Source organism: Dermacentor andersoni, chromosome 6 (genome assembly GCF_023375885.2).
Source record: "Dermacentor andersoni chromosome 6, qqDerAnde1_hic_scaffold, whole genome shotgun sequence".
Lineage (NCBI taxonomy): Eukaryota > Metazoa > Arthropoda > Arachnida > Ixodida > Ixodidae > Dermacentor > Dermacentor andersoni.
Window position 1 is genome coordinate 56,043,591 of NC_092819.1, and position 18,389 is coordinate 56,061,979.

Consider the following 18,389-nt stretch of genomic DNA (forward strand, 5'->3'; position numbering starts at 1 on the left):
GAGCGAGCGATCTTAAACGGGCACAAAAGAGCAACGGTGAATTGTTATTCCAAAACTCGATTTTCTTTCATATCGCGGAAAAGGGCTGATTTTTTCTCTCTCTCTCTCTCTCGCACTATATATATATATATATATATATATATATATATATATGTTCGCCCCGGTACGTCAGTGCGACTTGACGTCACGGATGTCGACGCGTCTTTTCGTACCTGGGCCGGGGTTGTGGCGAAAGAAAAGTTCTCGAAACCTGCGGTCGAACCGTTGACTCCCTCCCTTTAGAGCACTGCGTAATCCTTCTTTGCAAGCGACTATAACTAAACTCGTGGAGACGCTGTCAAAATCTGCTACGTCACGGCGAGCTGCTGTACATACTTAGGTGCGGCGTCGCCATACGTTACCTTGTTTTCTTCGTAGTTGCCGACTTGCCAATCTACCCTATCACCGTAAGAAAAGCCGCTTCGCTATTGAAGAAGCCTAATTTGAGAACCCAACTTAATATTCCTTTTATAATGTTCCTTTAAAGACTCTAGACCAGGTAAAAGAGCCCCAATAAAGAGAACAAGGGAAGGAGGGGAGGATCGAGAATAAGGCTGAAACGTCGACCCAAACGGCGTCGACTGAGCAGGCAGAGCGGCACGAAGGAGGACAAGCTTTCGTCTCGGTTCCAGCAACAGGAGCATTACAGCAAATGACGCGCGCAATCGGGTCGTTTCGGACAGAGAGGGCGCTCAATACAACATTACGTTCAGGACGGGATCGGATGAGGAAAGAAAAGCTGGCTTACGGGGCGGCGTGCGCATTTGAGAGACATTGAACCAAACGCGCGGTGAAGAGAAAAAAAAAAGGGGGGGGGGAAAGAAAGAAAAGCACTTTAATAACACGGGTGATTACGAGACAGTGCTTCACGAAGATTCGACGTTCAGCAAGAGAGAGAGAGAGAGAGAGAGAAGACAAATCCAGGTTATACTACCACAGTGATTGTCCGAAAGAGTTTCTCAAACCTTGCTCAAACGAACGCGAAGAGCACAAAGGCCGAAAAAAAAGAAGCTTCATAAGGCGTCATCTGACGGAATGAGTGCACACATCTCTTAAGTAGGCCAGTGTTACAAACGCGTTCGGAGGACTTAACGTCTTGTACTTCTAACGCTTTCGTCCCTACCAGATGTCCCTTCCAGATGAGCGGAGTCGGTGTTCCACCCGTGCTTGCATCTGTACTCTGCGGCCAACGTGCAGAGTGCGCAAGCTTTTAATGAAATCGCCTTCCACTGTTCCGTGCGTTCAACGTTTGATTGCGCGACAGCGCCGACGCTCGGGCGTCGGCGCTGTCGTATTTCATAAAAGTCCGTATGTCCGTATTTCATAAAAGCGTGTGACATACGCGGGACAAGAGAGAGAGAGCAAATGATAAAGGAAAGCTAAGGAGGTTAACCAGGACTGAGCCCGGTTGGCTACCCTACACTGGGGAAAGGGAAAAGGGGACGGAAAGATTAAAAGAAGAGAAAGTCTACTGGGTATATCGTTCGGTCACTCAGTTCGGATCACAGACGCTGACTCAATCCAGTAGCCTTCAAATATCGCAGAAGAGCTTTTGTGGCCTTTTGTAGCTGCGATATGCGAGGCCATGGTCCCAAGATCTTCAAGGTGAACGGTGTTCTCTCTAGCTGATTGAGAGCTGTGCAGAGGTCATGTCTCGCGTTTTGAAAAGATGGGCAGTAGCACAGTAGATGTTCTATAGTTCCCTCGGCACCGCAGGCATTACAGTCGGCGCTATCAGTCATTCCAATCAAAAACGTATATGCATTGGTGAATGCGACGCCCAAGCGTAAGCGGCACAGCATTGTTTCTTCATTTCGCAGAAGGCCTGGTAACAGCCGCAGTTGCATAGAGGGGACAAGTTGCATACGCGTGGCAAGGGTTACGTGGTGCTTATGCGTGGGAAAACTAAGAAACCCCTTGGCGGCAATAAAGTGTCGGACGACGGCGATGAGCAGCTCATTCTTCCCCCGGGCCGTAACACGTTGGAACGCACTCTCGAATAATATTGTCTCGTGCAGCGACCGCAAAACATTTGGGGAAAAACTAAACGATTTTGAGAATGCCAACGTTACCGCCTAAGTACCACACTCGTCTCATTTATTTATTTGTCGCCTCGTTGGTATTGTTTGTATGTTCCTTGATCTTTCTTTATTTATGTAATGTTCTATTTTTGGTACCTGTTACAATAAATGTACACTTATTTACTGTTACTTTCTTATGAAGCTGTGCAACCTTGATGTAATGCCTTCGGGCCCTTAAGGTTGAATAAATGAAATGAAATGTAATGAAATGAAATAAAAGGGTGGAGGGAACTAAACCACGAGCGATGAGAACAAGAAGAAACAGAAAGGCGTCCCGTCCTGAATGGCACCAGGGCCGTAATTGAAGCTATTGTTCTCCACAACAACCGTCTCGCCTTTCGCGCTCATACGTCATGTACACACATAAAGTATGGTGCGAGCGGCAGTGCGTGCTCTTGCACGAACGCCGCAGATCCGCGCACCGGAATTTACGGCGTCGTTTTGGCTTCCGGGATCGCTCGCATGCATGCGTGCGCCGAATGGGATGGGGCGGCATATAGTACGGACGTAAAAAAGCCTGCGAGGACCACCATACACCCCCCGCTCCCCCCTCATGAGCGGGGTTTCCGTGTACACAAAAGCCGCTTCCTGTCGTCGGACGCCCGTAAATAAACCCTGGCAGAGAATAAGGCGCAATAAAAAAAAAAAGGGGGGGGGGGGAGAATGTCACGTGAGGTATATATACCGTCGTCTATTTGCGGAATCGGCGACGAATGGACGAAGGACGCCGGGAGTCCATTGTGTTTCGCGCGTGAAGGCTTTTCTGGGGTTGCGGTGTTATGCCGTCGCGCATTGGGTGCGGCTGGCCAACGGCTATGGGAAGCCATCCCGTGTCGCTGGAGTAGGCGCTTCATTCACTGGCCCGAAGTAGGGCACGTTACGCGCGCGTTGACGCATTTTCGTGATCGACGGGGGAAGCTGACGAGAGAGCTCAAAGAACGCCGCACGCTTTCGCTCTAATGGGAAGAGGAACTGGAGGATAGGCTAAACGTTATCTTTAAGCACACACAACGTTGACAAAAAAGAAAAAAATATGCGGCACGCGCCTCATTTCTTTTCCGCAAACATTTCGTCTGCCCAAGCAGGCGAAAAGCAGACGAAATGCACACCCTTTCAAAAAGGTGTGCTTGGGGCCTCCGAAATCATTCGCTATACAGGTCACTTCGTTGTAAAGGCGGAGAACCGCACAGCTCACCATAGAACCGGGACAGCATTACTTTATTTCGCTATGCAGGTCATTTCGTTGCACAGGTGTTCCTTGTAAAGACGCTCGGCTGCACTGCGCAACGATGCCTGTACGGTGTACCGCGCGGCAACGCCTGCGTCCTTTCATGTGTGCTGGGAGTATACCCGGATGTGAACAGTGCAACAAGGTTAATTGAATCTGCATTTACGTTGAGCTGACACCAAGCTCGAGCGTCTACTACGCGCGAACTGTTCGCGATGCCCTTAGAACAAGTGCTCGTCTTCTTCCTTATACAACAGGTAAACTGTAGAGCATAGCTCAATGTAAAACGTGAAATCGCCGTCCAAAAACGCCAACAGCTGGACCTACGGTGTTCAAAGCCGACGACGGCACGCTGTGGATCAGGTGTATACCATATCGTGATTCGATCCGGTCGGAACGAACAAAGTGTAGCTTTCGGTAAAGTTAGTTCTGGTGCCACGACGATATGATGACGACAGTTTCTAGGCACGTTACTAGACGGGAACATCGACGGCCGGAAGAACGTGCTCCCGCTTTCTTTGCAAAAAAAAAAAAAAGAAAAAGAAAAGAAAAAGAAATGCGAGAGCAAGAAACAAGCTCGCTTCTCCTCGCAAGGTCTCTTAATGCAGAGAAGCCAGCTTTCCCGAACGCTCTTTACATGGACTTTCGCTCAGGCGTAGACACGTCATATTCGACTGCGATGTCGTTCGAATACGCAGGCCCTCTGATACCGGTAAAATTTGGTTGTCCGCCTGTGAAATGCTCAAAACAGCCGATGGAAAAATCAAGACGCAGAAGTAGCGTTTCTACGAGGATCGAGTGCTATCGGACAACACAACTTCTCAGGCCAGAAGAAAGGAGCGCGCGAATCAGAACGACATGGATACCCAGCACATATGGCTTTCGCGTCCACAAGTCGTGACGTCACCGGCGTTTGCCTCAGATCAATACGCAAAACACTGTCCATTCAAGCTTGTCATTTCGAAATTAAAAAAAAAAAAAAAGGACAAACGCGCACACAGTACAGCATCGTACAGCACACAGTACAGCAATCCAGTACAGCATCGCGCAACAGGCCAGATGCAACCTCAAAGGCTCGTTCCCGGACCTCCCGCGTATAATCACTCGAACAACGCCGAACGGAAGCACACTGGTCTCCCCGTTTCGCCATTAACGCCTTCTCAAGGTTACCAGAGCAACAGTGGAGAGACGGCTGGTCGACCTTGTAAAGGTCGCCACTATAAAGGATATTTCAAAAGTTTTTTTAACGGAACTTCCCGCTAGTTGGAGGTTCGCCCTAATTCGAAGCCATGGCAACAAAGACAAGCCGTATATATGCGCGGCAAGAATGGAGCGTTCTTTCTCTTGCTTGACGACTTCCATCGCGCGCGTCATCAATCGTGCCCGTACACACTTGTATTCACGCGCCAACGTCCTCGCCCTCTTTCAACCACTTCAAAACGCAATTTCATCTAGCGGAACGCGCCCTCGCTGGAGGCAGAAAAAAAAAAAAAAAAGCTGCGCCGAAGATGACGGGCAAATAGGAGAGAAGCGCGCGCTCGCGCTTGCGTCTTTCATGAGCAAGGCTTCAAGCAAGCCAGCAGACTTTAAAACATCGATCGAAGCACGCACGCGAATAATAAGCGAAATGTTGTAAAGGCCGCCGAGTCTTGCCGATAAGTATAGGCACACGCTGAACGCGCTCGCCGCGGCGTTTCCTTTGATGGCCTCTTCATGAGCGCCGTGGCCGTTGAGCAAGAAAGGATATTGCGCAATTCTAGACAAAGATTGGAATGGGTGCTGCTGGCACGCAAGTGCATATTAGACGCGTTCGGCGTATTTCTGCTATTCCTAGACACTGCCTCCTGCCTCCTCATAAAAACACGCGCAGAAAAACAAAAACCACTCTGTTCTCGAAGCTCAACAGCCTTCGCCAGCTGCCGACTTCGAAGTTGCGTAAATGCATATTTCTGTTCCGGGCGTCATCGCATTGCCTTCAGTTGCCTTTGAAACCTTCCCCGTGTCATTCATTCATTCATTCATTCATTCATTCATTCATTCATTCATTCATTCATTCATTCATTCATTCATTCATTCATTTATTCATTCATTGGCCTGCTGACTTAAAGATAAAAGTACTAATTCAATCACTTTGATATTTCCTTTCACTTACAAAGAATACGATATCACGTCAGAAGCGGCAACTACATGGAGCGTATTCGCGACACATTTTCAGCGTACAGCTTTGCGCGGCGTCGGCGTGTCGACGTCCCGCTGCGCAAGATTTCAGCTAATTATTGTTTCGCGTGGTGACGGAGAGACACCGTGGCACACAATCCAGCCACGATGACCGCGTAACTGTAACTACGCGTCCTCAAAAAACATTGCGCAAGCACTGGGCGACACCAACGCCTCAAGTACGCCGTAGATACGCGGTAAATGCGCCGCAAATACGCTCCATGCGGTTGCCGCTTCGCGCCGAGGGGTCCCAAGCGTCACGCCGCTTCTGCTTGGGCGATGAGATCCACACGCAGCGGTCGGCGTTGCGCGAGTGTAACGAACCCCTAAATTGTGCAACCATTTTTTGTTACTGCCCACCAGGGCAACTCTTAATCGCTCCACGTTGCTCTGTAATTTCCGAACTTTTCCAAAAGCGATAAGAAAGGCGCACGCGCCGCAGCGACGTCAAGAAGACGCGGTATAAAAAAAGTTAGGCGACACTTATCCGATCAATACGTCTCATTTCCAATCGCCTTTTCTGCCCCCTGTCGGACCCGCCGATAATGGTGGAACCGCAAACAGTGGCCGCCAATATCGATCGAATCCTACACAGCGAAAGCGTGCAGCCATATATACGCAAGCCTGCTGTACAATGGGGACTCGTTGCCAGTGTGTAGGGTAGACGACGGCTCCGTTGCACCGTAGATGTGTGCACACAAGCTAAGTGCATCCGGAGATACGGCTTGCGGGGGAGTTCCCTAGAGGGCGCGACCGTGTGACGCAAACGAAAGGGGCCGCTTGGCGCGGCTGAGGTTGATTGACGATCGCTTAAGCGAGACCAGATCCCCCCACGCACCGCGTCAACAGGGGGCCGCCGCCCGGCACCCGCTTGAAGGCATCGCGGTAGAGCCGGAGGTTGAATAACCCCGCGCGCCCAAGGTCTGGGGCGATCGAAAAAAAAAAGAGAAAGAACACGCACACACAAAGCTTGACAATGACCTCCTTGTCTGCACGAAGTGGCTTCATTGTGAAACGCCGGCCCAGGCGTTTGTCTTGGCGTGAGATAGGTAAAGGTCTGTCTATTAGAACTACATACTGTCTATTGTCAATGTGTCTATTAGAACGGTTTCATCAGGCTAGTTCAGTTCATGTTACTTCTAAACTAAAGCACTCGACGCTACAGGAGATATCACGCGCCGCTCGGGCAGAGAGCCTATGGCTCTCTGTAGTTGCGTGCGAGGTCGTGCATTCGATTTCTGCCTGCCGCAGCCGCATTCCAGGGAAGAAAAAATGAAAGAATGGCCGCGCACAAACGAATACGCAGTGTTACGTTCGACCTGCGGAGGCTGGCGATCTTCGGGGAAGCGACAGTCCCCAACCGAACGGTGCCATCATGTCTACTGCGGCGACTGGCTTTGAAAGGACGAAGATACGACAGTCCCCAGCCCGTCGGCGCTACCATGTCCAGGCGCAGTCGGCGGACCAAGTATTGTTAGTGGATTCGCCGTCACCGTCACGGTTTGTTTGAAGCGGTGGAACTCCTAGAAGAAGGTCTTTTGCAGCGCCGTCTCACGGGTCTTAGAAGTCGTCAGTCAATGGACAGACGCGGCGGCCACTGTCTGCGGGGTCAACTCTGGGACCACGAGGCGCCTGCTCAGGGCAAGACCCGTGTCTGCGAGATCCCTCTCACCTCGGTGTGGTTAGTGAAACCTGTGCGGTAGTGAGTGTGTAAACCCTCCCCCTCAAAGGCGGGTCGGTTACGATGACTTTGGACGCTCCGAATTGGTCGACAGTTGAACGGCCGCTTTCCCTCACTTAGAGATCTAGGGAGGTTAGAGTGTTTATAAGCAGCCGTGGCGCGGCTGCTGAGTGTTCATTCCTCTTTCAGTCATGCTAGACTGATGAACTGCAACGTTCTCATGTAGATACTGTAAAATAAATCCCATATTCCTCGTTCTCGATGAGAACAAGTATCTCCCTTCAACAACGTCCTCAGCGTGGATAAGTTGGACGACGGCATGGACCAGCTACCATCTATTTCATGCCCGACCCCAACCATTACAGCAGCCCTCAACTACGCCTTGATATTGCTCAGGCGTTGCGCATTGGCACGCCACACCCGCATAAGCACTAGAAGCTCGGTGGCCAAACATCGCACTACGTTCGTACAACATGACAGCAGGGCCTGCAGGCTGGCCCTGCTGTCAGTGATACGTGGGACCTCGTGAATTAATAACAAATCGTAGAATGTATAGCATTGGCATAGTTGAGAAGGGGAAGCAACCCAGAAAGTTGACGGAAATGTGTGATCAATGTTCTCAACAATAATTCCTCGAACTCGGCTAGCTAGCCCACCAAGGTTGGGCCAAAACTGGGACACTGTAAGAAGAAATTGGCAGCAACATCGGCCCGATAGTGGCATGTGACGGAAGCGCTAACCGTTCCAATGTTGGCCATGTTTTCTAGCCAATACTTCAACACGCGACCACCGTCAGCGTACGTCCGGCGTTGAGACTAACATTCAGATAGCTGCACGGCAGCTGCGACAGAAGCATCAAACTACCAGTTATATAAGAGTACCACACCGGATCTGATAATGTAGGGCACACATGAGAAAAAAAAAAAAAAAAAAAAGAACCGAAAACGACATTCCTGCAGCGCTCGGTTACGACACACACGCGGAAAGTGATTGATACATGGTGTACGACAAAACGTTGCGGACTTCACTAACTGAAACGAAAAAAATTAAGAAAACAACGCACCCACACAGGGCGTAAACTTGGGTATATACACGCTAGCAACCGCCAGGGGGCCGGATGTGAGAAAGATAAAAATAAAAAAAGCGAAGCGCGAGTTAACGACTACCGGCGACGCGACGTTAATGGTGCTCACGTGGCTTCCGATGCTGCTTCGGAGACACGATAACGGCGTGCTACGCGGTGACGTCGTGCCGGAGCTTATTATATAGCTGCCACAGCGGCAGGTATGTAATAACAGCAATCACAGAAAGGATGACAAAAGAAGCGTCGTTCCAGTCCGACGGCCACGCACCTAAAATACACACATGAGGGAAGTGCGCAAGCTCTTCTGACCACCGCGGCCGTGGTTGCTTTTCTTCCCGCCTCGTCCTTGCTTTTGTTGGCTCAATCGTAGTCACGAAGTGGGCGACCCTGACAAATAATAGGTATCTGGAAAGTTTTCGTTGTGGTTTGAGTGACGCGACAACTCACGTTCCTCTTTTCGTTTTTTTATTGCGTGTATGTGCGCGTGTTTTACGGTTGTTAGAAGAAGGAAGGAAGAGGAAATCTGCCTAGCCGACGGCTGACACCCGAACGCCGGCCACCAGAGGGGGCAGGGTAACGGTGTAATAAGTGGTCGGAATAGCAAAACACGGTTAGAGTCACGGCTCAATCTGCTGACTATCCCTATACGAAAGGATTAGACAAAAAATATATTAATAAAAAATAACTGCGAGGAGAATGTCAGAAATAACACCGAAATGTGACCGAGACGGATGCGCCACCATTGAGAACACGACAAAAAAAAAGAAAAGAAATGAAAGAAAACAGAATCGCAAAGCAGCGGGTGCGCTGCGATTTACGTGGCACTGCATGCTAGTACTACATTGTGTGAAGGCACCCATCAAACCAGGAGGCGGCCATTTTCGCGCCCAACTGCACCATTCCAAAGAATGACCCATCATTCCGAGCCTGCACATGAGATTGCTTTGATAACCGCCTTTAAGAAATCACGCATCATCGTACGCTTGGGTGGACAGGGCTGACCTGTAGAACTCAGTAACTCTCTTTCGCCCTCGTCTTTAATAACACTATGATGTCGAAGAGCCGAATACGCTTCCTCAAAACAAAAGTTCCACTGAACTAGGAGACAGATAGGAAGATTGCAAACTTCGGTAAGGAAAACTAAGGAACTTTAGGATCACGTTTCGACTTCCACTTTAGCACGACTTTAATACGAACCCCAGCAAAGCAATTGTCTGGTGCCCAGACAATCTTCCTTTAGCAAGGACACCTTCTAGAAGTACCAGAGGCAGATTTGAACATAGTGAAAGAAGGACGGGTTGCGCGTTCTGGACACGACAGGCCCATCATTCGCAGTTTACCGCTTGTTCGTACTGCCAACCATTAAAAAAAAGAAGAAGAAGGAACTGCCGAACTGAACGGACGCACGCGCAAGGAGCGAAAGATGCGTTCATTTAGAAACGAGAACACAGCAGCCGGCTATGCTTCAATATATAAACCTCGTAGCAAAGTACTCACAGTAGAAGAAAATAAAGTACGAAAGCCAAGACGGCACAGAAAAAATCAACACTACACACGCACCATGCACTACATAAGTACGTGCGCAGAAGTGCCGCACGGCTAATTTTTCGCAGCCGCCGAACGGCAGCTTTTGTCCGCCGCTCTTGTGTCTGTCTGTTCAAACAGACGAAATAAAATTATTGGTTGGTTGACTGAATTTGGTCCGTATGTCTGACCAACTGCGAATATGTAGATGCGCATATCTAGATGCTCAGACGACCTCAACGTCCCGTCAGCGTACTCTGACACGTACACGCAATCACGAATAATAACGCGGAGCTTCCATATATCGTAGAAGTCGATGAACTCGGCCGCGGCGATAATTTCCCCATCTACGGTGCTTTCATTTGGCTCCGAGCACCTTCGCTCCTCCAGCATCTGCTTCGAAAGAAAACCTCACGGGCAGCGGCAGCTGCGCACGACAGCCTCGTCGCCGGCATGCGGTCTCTCTTCTAAAGAACCGTCTAGCGCAGTAGGGCGAGAGCGACCTTGGCTTCGAGCACGAGTTTGGCACCATATCTCCCGAGGGGAGGTAGAATATCTCATCAGGGGAGCGTAGGTAGGTAGGTAGGTAGGTAGGTAGGTAGGTAGGTAGGTAGGTAGGTAGGTAGGTAGATTAGATAGATAGATAGATAGATAGATAGATAGATAGATAGATAGATAGATAGATAGATAGATAGATAGATAGATAGATAGATACTTTTTAAAATATGCATTCGAATAGGAGAGGCTTTCGTGTGTGCATAAAAATAGGTAGCTGATGATGATCTCAATAGGGAGCGGGGAGAGAAAAAAATAACGACGAAGGAAAGAGAAATCCGGGGTCGTACGCGCGTATAGCAAGGAGGAAACAATGGAAGAGCCACCAAAACCTCCCAGCAAGGGGATATATATATATATATATATATATATATATGTGTGTGTGTGTGTGTGTGTGTGTGTGTGTGTGTGTGTGTGTGTGTGTGTGTGTGTGTGTGCGTGCGTGCGTGCGTGTGTGTGTGTGTGTGGAGAGAGAGAGAAATAATACTTGACTGACACATTCGACGAGGATGCGGAGAGCGGAGGAAGACAGCGACGAAGTGAAGAGGAACCCGGGCCCGCAAGTGCATAGCGAAGAAGAAATAGTGGAAGAAAGAATGCGCGATGACCCAGTGCTCTTCACGGGGGCCAAGAGCACCGGCGCACGGCGGTGAAGCCTCCTTTCCCTCCTTTCGCCCATATAGCAGCACGAGCTGACTGGAAGCGTTCGAATACACGCGGGAGCGCGCGATCGATAGAGAAACGTCACGGCCTGTCTCGCCCCCCCCCCCTTCTCCCCCCTGCCTTCTCTTCACGATGGTGTCCACCACACTGCCGCTCTTCGGCGGAGTGTTCTTCCTCTCGGACGAGCGAGGCGAGCATGTGTCAACTTATTGGTTGGCACACGTTGGAAAGATACAACTGAAAGAGCCAGAACGGCAATTAAGTAAAAAAGGACCTTTGAAGGTGGTGGACAAATGTTTGTTTGTCTTTTTCTACTTAAAGGTACGATATCCCCTCTTGTTCGATGCCATCCCGGGAACATATCGTTATTCCCCGCCGCGGCGGCTTAGCGGCTATGGCGTTGCGCTGCTAAGCACGCGAGGTAGCGGGATTGAATCCCGACAGCGGCGGCCGCATTTCGATAAAGGCGAAATGCAAAAAAAAAAAGTCCGTGTCCTGTGCACAGGGGTCACGTCAAACATTCCCTGGTGGTCAAAATTAATCCGAGGTCCCCCACTATACGGCGTGCCTCATTAGTCAAATCGTGGTTTTGGCACGTAAGACCCCCGAATTCCAAACATCTTTTTACCATCGCAAGCATCTCAGAACCTATACCACCCTTTTATTCTTATTTTCTTTTATCTCCCCATTCGGCTCGTTGCGCATACGGCAGTCGGCGAGGCCATGGTACTCGCGCGTTCTTTTGGTCTAGACTCTAGGCGACATACAACTTGTGGGACGAAGTTTTGTGAATACATCCCTGTGACGAATCGCGCGCGTACGTGAAATAAAAGACGATTTGAGTGTGCGCATCACTTTTCGGTGTCCCTCTACCCGGTTGCTACGCTAGCTGATATGCGGCCGAAATGCCGTACCGTATGCACAACTCGCCAAAAAGCGCCACCTCGTTGCGCGTCGGCGGGGAGACTCCCGACACAATGGGCGCGCGTAGAAAACGACAACAATCCACGCGGCGATTGCCGTACGCACGCCAAGTTGCAGCAATCTCAGAGCACGCAACGGGAGGGGGAAGAACACGAGCTACCCGTCACGAATTCTCTATCGGCACCCGCGCGCTCGGTTGAATCCGCTAAGGATAGCCCATTGTTCCACAATGGCGTGCCCATCTCCCAGCGCGGTACCGTCCGGATTGAAGCCATTCCGGGTGCCGTGACGATGGAACTGACACCTGGCGAAATGGGTCTCGGCGACGGTGGTGGGTCGCAGAGGCACCGGCAGCCGGGACGCGAAGAGGCGGCTGTTTTGCCATGCGTGAGTGCGTGGGCGAGGCGGTCCGAGTCGGCCGCCTCCGCGTGCCGGATAGAAGAAGCGGAGGAAACGACGGCGCGACACACACAGCTGGCAATGCGAAAGCTTTCTCAGCTGGGACGATAGCGTCGGGACGCCTTTCTTTTCCTCCATCCCCCCCCCCCCCCTTTTTTTTTTCTTTTTTCTTTCCTATTGTCTCGATTGCCGGGTGGAGAACTCAGCGGAACCGGGGAGACAAGAGATTCGGGATAGACTGGTTCTGCGCGCGCAGTGCCATTACGCGTTACAGAGATAATCGGCATATTTTCGGGTATCTTTCTTTCTCGAGTCCTGGGAGAGCGCAAACATTTCGGATTCGATAGGGTTTGCGATCCGGCATTGGTGGTTCCTTACGTGAAGGCCGAGTAATAAAGCAACAGCACGAGAACACGTTGTGTGTGTCCAATGTGCCGTTCTGCGACCTGATGGCTTTTTTGCGCGACAACTATATCGCCTTGAGCGAATTAGTAGCGCGAAATAAGACAGGCCAAAAAAAAATGAAAAACAAGACATAACGTCAGAAATTGGGCGTCGCACTTGCAGTCGAGATGTGCCCCGAGCTCATCATAATCGATCCTCTGACACTCGCATTTGCGAACGCCACTCATCATCATAACATCATCATCGTCAAGCATAATTGGCTGTACTGCTGGATAGACTTTCCTCTCCCAAACACCATCCCCAGTTCTTCCTCTACTCCGTGAAACGAACTCACCCTGCACATACGTCACTCTATCGGATTGGCGGCCTCCCACGACTTCGCTTCTCTTCTCCCCCAGTACCCTTTCCGTTAGCATATAGCCGACTACAGGTTATCTGTTCTATGTGTTACACGACCTGCCCAGCTCTGTTTCATCCCATGAATTCCCCTAATATAACCTATCTCGCCTACCTGAGCCATCTGATTCCTAATTAACACAGCTGTCTTTCGATATCGTATAACGTCGCCCGTATATTGCGGGACTTGCTATGCTTCTAGGTATTACAGCCAAGTATTACGACCAAGTATTACAGCCAAACTAACATTACAGCCATTACCACCGGTGCTACGAGCCAACAGGTTCGTCGAGGGAACGAGACAAAAAGAAAATGAAAATAACTATTTTCGAGTCGCCCCTATTGTGCCGGCGTCACATCAATATTGGCGCCAGTAAGCATAACGTGCATATAACACCTCTCCGAAACTGAGCGCGGAGCACTGTGAAGATTGAATACTTTGTTTAACGCAAAACAACAGACACAAGAAAGACAACAGGACAAGGCGCTACTCTCAACTGACATCATTTTATTGCGTCACCCCTTTATAGACATGAAACTAGAGGAACATGCGCAGTGAGCACCATGTGGTGCTTACATGGCACTCACATGGATTGAACGCTGTTGACTCGCAGTTGATTGAAGAGGAGCCGCGGGCCTCTGCGGTAGGGCCAGTGTTCACAAAAGAAGGTTCTCATGTGATAATTGTTCTGAAGAGGAAGCTTTTGCTAGGCCTCAACTCGGATGCCGCATATTCAAATATACATGTAAGAAGCAGAGATATTTTTCCGAGATAAACCCTAGACCAATTTTAATAAAACTTATGGCACTTGAGAAAGTTATGTTCTAGTGACTGTAGAAAGCAAAATTTTGATTGAAGGCTCGAATTTTTCTACAAAAATTGCCCAGCATTGGAAAGTTAGAAAGCAAAAATCAAAAAACAAAGAGGAAGCATGAAGTTCAGAAATCCTTAACTTTGCAGGAAAATAAGATATCGCAGTTCTGTAAGTTGCATCCGTTAGAGCCGCTGAACAAATTTGACAGATTAATCTACAGCTTATGTGAACTTGTTACAATGGCTACCAGAGTGTTGAATAAGAACTATTCAAGAATTAGCAATATTTTTCACAAGAGTGTATAGCATACAAATTCTGGCCACTTCAAATTTATTATTAAAAGCAGTTTACATAATAGTTATATCATGTGATTGTTATATATCATGTGAATAAGATTGAGTTGTAGAGTTGTAAACTTTATAGTCTCGTTTTTCAAAATTTCGCTATATTCAATAATTTGTACGTAAAGAAATTGACGGCAAAAAAAAAAAAAAAGAAAGGAAAAGAAGTCGGCATGCTAAAGTCATTAGATCCTAGTTTTTTTTTTTTTTCAAATGTAACAAGCCTAATAAAATGGGGTGCAGCGGTTGCCGAGAAAAACGATTTCTCCTTTCCCACGTATTCAGATATAGGAGCACCCGAGGTAAAAAAAATAATCCTCGTAAGAGCATATCGGTTAGCTAAGCGGGGGTGTTAAACGTATCATTAGCGAAAGCGGTCGGTCACTGGCAAATAGCACTTCTTAATCAAAACATTTGTGAATTCCGCCGCCGGATCTTCCAGCAACGACCCAGTCCGTTTGTCTTACGGTGTGCCCTTCACGTTATCGTCTTCGGAGCTATACAGAGGCATTGCTTACTATCACCCGAGGCGACTCTAAGCGCGCCACGAAATAACTTATCATCCAACATTTTCGACGTTTAGATGCGGACACTGCGAAAGAATAAGATAGCCGATGTACTTGGCGATACCCATACGAGAATATGCATGCACACCGCCGCATCGATGTATTTAGACCGTAAGAACGACAGCAAGAGATAATATAAGATAATATAAGAAAGACAAATAATGTCTGTGCAACGAAATCGCGCGGCGAACGAAGGTTGTTCCGAGAATAATTACTTTGCCGATTATAACTTACATCCGGTTCCCTTCATCGCACTAAAGAAGCAGAACGTCAAAGAGATCCGATGGAACGATTACGGTCTTCGCAAGGACAGAACGCAGTCTTCGTCGTAAAGCAGGAAGAAGAAAAACAGCCTTACGTAAACGAAACTGTGGCTCTAACTCGGACACTATCGAGCACGTAAACAACTTTTGGCCGCCGCGGGCGGATTCGGAATGCACGCGCCGGATAAAAAAAGCAGCAAAAAAAAGAAAAGAAAGAAAAAGCGGAGTCAACGCCCTCGGTACGCCATGACGGTGACTTCCTCCCCACGCATCACGCATACTCGCTGCCACCGATGTGATATGCGCGATGCACAAAGGGTCACAAACTAACAAACAAACCGAGAAAGAAAGGAAGGGAGAAAAAAAAAAGAGGAATGACGCCCCTGCAGCGTTCCTTCCTGACGGCCGAGAATGGGGATACATGCATATACGTTTCTCTCTGGCACTTTGGTCTTCCCAGATGCTTGGTGCATCGACACGCAACACCCCCTTGCCCTCCCCCCTTTCAATATGCGCGTTTCTATCTGAGTATGTTCTTTTTTTTTTTTTTTTTTGACGCAGTCCGCAGGACATCGGCACATGTATTTCTTTATTTCTTCCTTTAGGGACTTCCATCTCTCTTTCTCTCTCGTTTCTGAGTGCTCCGAGCAGTCGTGCGGGGCAAAGTTTCCGTTTGCGCTTACCCACTCTTTTTTCTCTTGCATCTTTCCTCCCTACACAAAACTGTTCACTGCCGTGGATGCTACAGTTACGGCGACCGCCGATCGACGTACGAAACGAGTCCGAAAAATCTGGCTGCCTCACTATACAGTGCACGAAATGTTGCGTCGGTATAAGGCAACGCGGCGTATAATCGGATCGTTCGCGCTCAAATTTCGACAGAGGCACATCATTTAACGGTGCATTTTTTTTAAATCTACAGATACCTCGCTTGCGCGCAGTACACATACTTGCGCATTTCCTTCACGACGAACCAGAGGACTACGCGTCCACTGCGGCGACTGGCACCCCGACCGTGCTGCCACGTGTGCGCGAATCAGAGGAGTTGCACGCCAGTCGAGTTCTAGTCAAGGAGGTCGAAGAAAAACTGCTGGAGTCATGGCAGGAGTGGAGGGAGCGCCTGTGAAGCCGCCGCGTCGCCATCTTGCACAGGGCAAAAGCACGCCAGTCGTCGCAGCTTGTGTGTTTCGTATTGTCGTATGTTGCCATGCACGGTGCTGTACGAATCCCAAAAAGTGCTCGAGCGCTCGGGTGTGTTTAGGAAAGTTCAGGTACAAGCAGTTGACATCCTAGCGTTATACTTCTCATTTAAGTAAGGTTGCGGACTAGCACTGCCTGGCTCTCTAAACAAAGGAATTTTTTTTTTTTATATTTAAGGCTGAAAAAAAAAAGACGGCCGTCACCAATGTTCCGAGATCCTCTATGCAATGAGAGTGCTAAAGCACCGACAACACCCTATGATAATGGAGATAATAATGAATACTTATGCTTGTTGCATGCACTGCTATTTCTGATGCTAAGTTTTCAGTTTTAATTGCTTTTTTTGTTCTGACAGCTTTCATGATTGGTCAATGAAAATACAGTGCATCAAAGAAGGCGAATAAAAGATAAGTATTGCGCGAATTTTTTTTATACTTCGCGCCAGCTGCCTATTCACACCGATAAAATGGGAAAATGCCCCAGTACGCGGGTATCTGCGATCCGGAGACCTCTAATATGGCTCGCCTCATCACCCACAGCGTTGCATTAGAACTTGAAAATCCGTTAAGCAATTAAAAACCATTGGAAAAAGTCAGCGAACAGCGTTGCGAAGCTCTCGGCAGGCTGCGTCTTGCCCCCCGCAAGATGGCCGCCGCCGGCTTCACCCGAGTTCATCGGCCGGTATGGGGCTCTTGCATTGCCCAGAGGGCGCTGCGAAAAAGGTGCTAAAAAGCGCCCTCCGTCCAAAAATGGGTCGTACCAAGCTCTGTCGTCTGCTTCGGAAAGCACGTTTACAATATGGACCCGCCACTTTCGGTTGTGTTTTATCACGGCCTGCAGCGAATATCGGCCGCCGAATATTTTTTTCAGGGGTGGCACGCTGCGTAAAGGCAAGAAATTATGCAGTGCCGAATACGTGTACGCCGTTTAAGAATTAAGCGGCGAAGTTTTAGCGCGGTGTCAATCGCAAGTGAAGCGAGTCGCGTACGAAGTGGAACTTCACGTAAGGTTTGCACGCTGCCCGATTCAGGCGCACAAACGCGAGGAAATGCTTGTTATAAATGAATCCACAGCAGCGATAAGCAGACATCATGTGTACGGAACTGCTCGAGCACACGACGGTACGCGCCGCGATGTACGAACTGCTCGAGCGCACGATCGTACGCGCCGCGACGGCAGCGGTCTTTCGACATGCCGCGAAACGGCAGGCCTTCCGCAATCTTTGTTGACTGCATGCCGCCAGACAAGTAGTTATACCTGCACTGTGGTAGCGGCCATCTGTCCCTTTAGCAATTGATAAATAACTGATGCAATGCATATGAGCTCGCACGTATACGTGCGAATCACGCTGCAGCGCGAGCTCGTGCGCTGCTCGCTTGATGTAACTTTTAATGACAGCGCTCGAACATCGATCTGCTGTAATCAATACTACATTGCTGCGCTGCCTCAACATGCTGGCTTGAGGTCAAGTATGAGCACATTTAACTGTCTAACCTGTGCTGCTCGTAGTGGGGTAGTGAATTGTCACCGAATCAGCCCGGCCATTTGTGGTCATTTGCACGCACCTGGTCACTTCACCACTTCGCATCGATCGAATTGTTAATTGTCGCTGTGGCCGGGTCTAGAATCGTGAATTACCAGCCATGCCTGCTGCTATGTCGGTCTGCTGTCGGGACTGTAGGTGCAAAAGACCGAAATTTAGAACGCAGATAATCAAGCAAGCTTCAAGACAGGCGAAACAGTCAGCATGGCGCGAAGTTTCGCTTACTCAGCGCGACGAACTGCAGCTATGCAGCGCGCCCGTAAACTCCACTTCGCGAGGCCTTGAAGGAAAACGGTAGAATCTGATGTTGGGATTCAGGCCTTCTTGTTCATGGCAGCCCACAACGCAGAAGTAATGACGGTGACGCCTTTTCGTGGCTGGGCTAGGTCTTTCCGGACCGATTCCTTCTGCTCCCAGCATTACGTCCCACGGCACACGGAGAGTCCGTTTTCGTTAAACTATAGG

At 49.3% G+C, this 18,389-nt stretch overlaps 1 protein-coding gene across 2 annotated transcripts in view; it reads right to left on the reverse strand.

Annotated features, from left to right (window-relative positions):
* Oatp30B (Organic anion transporting polypeptide 30B) overlaps positions 1–18,389 on the reverse strand; it is a 253,853-nt gene that overhangs the window by 39,655 nt on the left and 195,809 nt on the right. The window lies entirely within an intron of this gene.